This window comes from Schistocerca serialis, chromosome 12, assembly GCF_023864345.2.
Source record: "Schistocerca serialis cubense isolate TAMUIC-IGC-003099 chromosome 12, iqSchSeri2.2, whole genome shotgun sequence".
Taxonomy (NCBI): Eukaryota; Metazoa; Arthropoda; class Insecta; order Orthoptera; family Acrididae; genus Schistocerca; species Schistocerca serialis.
In genome coordinates, this window is record NC_064649.1 from 125,304,380 (window position 1) to 125,310,568 (window position 6,189).

General features: G+C 47.3%; 1 non-coding gene across 1 annotated transcript; it reads right to left on the reverse strand.

Annotated features, from left to right (window-relative positions):
* Window positions 1-2,893: 2,893 nt before the first annotated feature.
* Window positions 2,894-2,968, reverse strand: Trnat-ugu (transfer RNA threonine (anticodon UGU)). The gene has a single exon. It is a non-coding gene; the product is annotated as a tRNA-Thr (tRNA).
* Between the last annotated feature and the right edge of the window lie 3,221 nt (window positions 2,969-6,189).

Genomic DNA, 6,189 nt, shown 5'->3' on the forward strand with positions numbered 1-6,189 from the left:
TAACATTTGAGGTCATCAGTCCCATAGAACGACTTAAACCTAACTAACCTAAGGACATCACACACGTCCATACCCGAGGCAGGATTCGAAGCTGCGACCGTAGCAGCAGCGCGGTTCCGGACTGGAGCGCCTAGGACTGCTCGGTCACAGCGGCCGGCGAAATAATGCACTTATGGAAAAAGAGACCACTTCCGGCGATACCTGTAGCGTATTGAGCAGATTGTACATGTGCTGTTCGTGTTCAAATGCAACAGCGCAACCTGTAGGGTTGACTTAGCACGTGCATTAATGTTCAAGTACGCGCTGTTCCCATATACATATATATATATATATATATTTTTTTTTTTTTTGCCGGCCGCGGTGGCCGTGCGGTTCTGGCGCTGCAGTCCGGAACCGCGGGACTGCTACGGTCGCAAGTTCGAATCCTGCCTCGGGCATGGGTGTGTGTGATGTCCTTAGGTTAGTTAGGTTTAAGTAGTTCTAAGTTCTAGGGGACTTATGACCTAAGATGTTGAGTCCCATAGTGCTCAGAGCCATTTGAACCATTTTATTCCCATATTTTTGCCCAAACCGCGCACTACACAAATCAAAAAAAGTTTTACTTCATCTCAGTTTCGAGAATTCCGGAAGTTGTACAGAAAATTGGAATAGAGATAAACATAAAAATCATTTCCGCCTTTTTATTCCTCATGAAAGCCACAAACTGCATGATGTAGCACCGTACAGCGAGACCTTCAGAAGTGTTGGTCCAGATTGCTGCACACACCGGTACCTCTAATACCCAGTAGCACATCTTGTATTGATGCATGCCTCTATTCATCGTGGCATACAATCTACAAGTTCATCAAGACACTGTTCGTCCAGATTGTCCCACTCCCCAACGGCGATTCGGCGTAGATAAAGTGGTTGGTGAGTCACGTAGTCTATAAACAGCCATTTTCAATCTATCCCAGGCATTTTCGGTAGGGTTCATGTCTGGTGAACATGCTGGCCACTCTAGTCGAGCGATGTCGTTATCCCGAAGATGTGCACGGTGGGAGCGCGAATTCTCGTCCATGAAGACGAATGCCTCGCCAACATGCTGCCGATATGGTTGCGCTATCGGTAGGAGGATGGCATTCACATATCGTACGGCGCCTTCCGTGACCACCAACGGCGTACTTCGGCCCCACACGATGCCACGCCAAAACGGCAGGGAAACTCCGCCTTGCTGCATTCGCTGTTTAAGGCATTCAGCCTGACCGGGTTGCCTCCAAACATGTCTCCGGGGATTGTTTGCTTGAAGGCATATGCGACAGTAATAGGTGAAGAGAGCGTGATGCCAATCCTGAGCGGTCCCTTCGGCATGTTGTTGGGCCCATTTGTACCGCGCTACATGGTGTCGTGCTAGCAAAGATGGACCTCGCCACTGACGTCGGGAATTAAGTTGCGCATCTTACAGCGTATTGTGCACAATTTGAGTCTTAACACGTCGTCCAGTGGCTGCACGAAAAAAATTATTCAACATGGTTGGGTTACTGTCGGGGTTCCTCCGAGGCATAATCCGTAGATAAAGGTCATCCACTGCAGTAGTAGCCTGAGCGAGGCATGTGATCGATAGTTCCTGTCTCTCAGTATCTCCTCCGTCTCCGATCAATATCGCCTTGGTTCATTCAGAGGCGCCTGGACACTTGTTGAGAGCGCTTCCTGGCACAACGTAACAATGCGGACGCGATCGAACCGCGGTATTGACCGTCCTCAGACAACACGAGCCGTGTACCTCCTTCCTGGAGGAATGACTGGAACTGATCGGCTGTCGAACCCCCTCAGTCTAATAGGCGCTGCTCATGCACGGTTGTTTACATCTTTGGGCGGGTTTAGCGACGTCTCTGAACAGCCAAAGAGACTGACTGTAATGCAATATCGACAGTCAACGTCTATCTTCAGAAGTTTTGGGAACCAGGATGATGCAAAACTGTTTTTGGTGTGTGTATGATACTAAAAATAGTTGCTATTAACATAACTTAGCAGTGTGTATTGTTATGAGCACCGGGATATGTGCGGCCTGTTTCAAGATAACACGCCTAAAATTGATTGCAATAAGCTGAGTTCACCTGTACATTGGCCCAACTGAGACAAGATACGTAGTAGTGAAGATTAATTCCACGAACCGGAAACGTTACAGCTGGTTCAAAATGGCTCTGAGGACTATGGGACCTTAACATCTGAGGTCATCAGTCCCGCAGAACTTAGAACCACTTAAACCTAACTAACCTAAGGACATCACACAACACCCATGCTCGAGGCAGGATTCGAACCTGCGACCGTAGCGGTCGCGCGGTTCCAGACTGTAGCGCCTAGAACCGCTCGGCCACCCCGGCCGGCGTTACAGCTGGGTTTGTAAGGAATTAACGTTGGAAATGCGGACAAACAATGACGGGTTCCTGCAGTATGTGAAAGGCTAGGCACAGAGGCGAACGAGAGCCCAGACGGAGGCCTTGCCTCGCTTGTCGCCTGAGGCCAGCATCCTTGGGCGGCACCTGGAGCCGACACGTCACGCAGACCTGCGGCTAACGAGCAATTTCCGGGTGTGCCTCCCTCTCTCCCTCCCTCCCTCCCACGCAACCCTCGCGGCAGCGTCATCAGCCACCTCCTCTGCTTCAGACGTGCACGCGTCTCCACTCGCACTATCAACGCCTGCCCCTGTTCTTCATACCACGCCAGAGAACTGCCGGCATCGTTTGAGAGTTCGCATGTCATCCACACGCTGCCGCGATTTCGCGCGTAAACATCAGTGCGGCCGACTTAGTAGGAAAGACAAGAAATATTAATCATTTTAAATGATGACTATCTGACAACCTCAGCTGCCGACAGGTGTTGTTGTTATATCTCAATGTGGACAGCTGAAAATCTGTGCCCCGACCGGGACTCGAACCCGGGATCTCCTGCTTACATGGCAGACGCTCTATCCATCTGAGCCACCGCAGACACAGATGAATAGCGCGACTGCAGTAACTTATCCCTTGCACGCTTCCCGTGAGACTCACATTCCCAACCGTCCACAATTCTACATATGTATTGTACCTTATAGACATTTGCCCACCCACTCATTACTCGCGCACGCGCTGGCGATTCCCGTAAGAGTTTGAGCAACCTGTGCGCATTCGCACAGACGAAGGTCAATGGCTGGGCAGCCTTTAACTATATATATATGAAGACAGTAACTTGTTCTCGAAAGAACAGTTACTGTTGATCACCGTGCAGCTTTTCCCTCGAATAAATGATGACTGACTGACAACCTGCGAATGCGCACAGGTTGCCCAAACTCTTACGGGAATCGCCAGCGCGTGCGCGAGTAATGAGTGAGTGGGCAAATGTCTATAAGGTACAATACATATGTAGAATTGTGGACGGTTGGGAATGTGAGTCTCACGGGAAGCGTGCAAGGGATAAGTCCCTGCAGTCGCGCTATTCATCTGTGTCTTCGGTGGCTCAGATGGATAGAGCGTCTGCCATGTAAGCAGGAGATCCCGGGTTCGAGTCCAGGTTGGGGCACAGATTTTCAGCTGTCCACATCGAGGTATAACAACAACACCTGTCGGCAGCTGAGGTTGTCAGTTAGTCATAATTTATTCCAGGGAAAAGCTGCACTGTCATCAACAGTAACCGTTCTTTTGAGAACAAGTTACTGTCTTCATATATATATATATATATATATATATATATATATATATATATATATATATATCAATCATTTTGATTTGGAGCTCCTTGTGTTGGCCGTGTTTGCATTTGAAATTGTTGGATGTGAGTTCCGCCAGTTATGCGAAACACCGTTTTTTCTCAGTACCCAAACATGTTTCGGCACAACCGTGCCATAGTCAGTGAGTTTTCGTTTTTATTTATTCTGCAAAAAAATGGGTGTGAAATGTTATGGGACTTAACTGCTAAGGTCATCAGTCCGTAAACTTACACATTGCTTAACCTAAATTATCCTAAGGACAAACACACACACCCACGTGCGAGGGAGGACTCGAACCTCCACCGGGACCAGCCGCACAGTCCGTGACTGCAGCGCCTTAGACCGCTCGGCTAATCCCGTGCGGCTTTATTCTGCAATGTGAACATTTTTGTTAAATGACAATAGAATTATGTGCATCTTTAGTTCAAACAACAGATCGTTTCTTTTTATAAGAACCTTTACATTTGGTGTGCATGAAATTTCTGGATCACTTGTGTGTTAATTACTAAGGTGGCTTGTCATCTGCAACCAAATTATGTTCAAAAAATGGTGCAAAAGGCTCTGAGCACTATGGGACTCAACATCTGAGGTCATCAGTCCCCTAGAACTTACAACTACTAAAGCCTAACTAAGCTAAGGACAGCCATGCTCGAGGCAGGATTCGAACCTGCGACCGCAGCGGTCGCGCGGCTCCAGACTGTAGCGCCTAGAACCGCTCGGCCACTCCGACCGGCCCAAATGATGTTGATGAGAAAGTTCTCTGCTGTGAGTTAACCTATCTTCTAAAAGGTAATTTTGTCTGTCGCGATGTTTTCGCGCCTGTATTCATTTTTACTTACGTTATCGTGTGCCAAGTACTTCCATTCTGCACATCATGCTGAGGTGTGATGCACACGTAACTATAACAAGTATTTTCCACAAATAACGGACTGGGCTGGGACACACAACAAACCACAATCACACTGTGTTTTGGTGAAGTGAAAAGTGTTTTACTACGTTATTGTTTGAACTAAAGATGCACATAATTTTATTGTAATTTAACAACAATATTCATATTGCAGAATAAATAAAAACGAAAACCCAATGATGATGGCGCAGCGGTGCCGAAACATGTTGGGGTACTGAGAAAAAACGGTGTTTGGCATAACTGGCGGACCTGCCAGGCACGTAACTTTTAATTGCAGATTAACAATGTAGATATAAATACAGATGTAGACCTTAACAGTCCATCCAATTTTCAACATCCTTCTGTAGCACCACATCTCACATGCCTCGATTTTCTTCCGTTCCGATTTCCCCCAGTCAGGTCTCACTACCGTACAATTCTGTGCTCCACAAATTAAGGCCTATATTTGATACTAGTGAACTTCTCTTGGCCAGGAATGCCTTTTTGCCAGACCTATCTACTTTTTAAGTCCTCCTTGCTCCGTCCGTCATGAATTATTTTGCTGCCTCGATACAGAATTCCTTAACTTCATCTACTTCATGATTCCGATGCTAAGTTTCTGCCTGTTTTCGCTATTCTCGCCATTCCCCTATACACGGTGAAAAGTATTTAAACGGACAAACTCTGGGAGGTTGTAGGGGACATCAAAACAAATGTTTTTCCCTAATGTCATTTTTACCTATGAGGATTATTTAAACCGGTGGAGGCTGTATTACGCTCTCCAGTTGTTGGAGGCCGTATTAAGATCGTCAGTTGTTAGAAAAAAAAATGGCTCTGAGCACTATGGGACTTAACATCTGTGGTCATCAGTCCCCTAGAACTTACAACTAATTAAGTCTAACTAACCTAAGGACATCATACACATCCATGCCCGAGGCAGGATTCTAACCGTAGCGGTCACGCGGTTCCAGACTGAAGCGCCTAGAACCGCACGGACACACCGGCCAGCTGAGTTGTTAGAGGGCGTATTACGCTCTTCAGTTGTAGGCAACCGCTGTCCACCCGTGTAGTAGTGCATTGTCTCTAATGGAGCGCGTGAGACAGGGTCATTTAGCAGATTACCTGTACAGGGGCGCCGTCGCACGGTAAGAACGCTGCAATTTGAGGAAGCTGTCTTGCAGCGTGTGGAGCGGGATCCATCAATCATCACTCGTGCAACTGCACGTAACATGGGGACGAATCAGACTAATGTAAGAACAGTCCTTCGAGAGAAACTGTAACGTCCATTTCACTTACAGCGTGTCCACAACTTGAAACCAGTTGATTATCCACCCAGAACACAGTTTTCGCAGTGGTACCTGTAACAGTGTGAATTGCATCCTACATTTCCATCCTCTGTGTTGTTTACCGATGAAGCAACGTTCGGACGTGACGGAGTCTTCAAGATGCACAATTCGCATGTTTGAAGTGAAGATAACCCACATGCCACAGTTACTAGCGCTCATCAAGTGCGGTTCTTCGTTAATGTGTGGGTAGGTGTTGTTGGGGACTGTTTAATTGGGCCGTATCTGCTACCTATGCC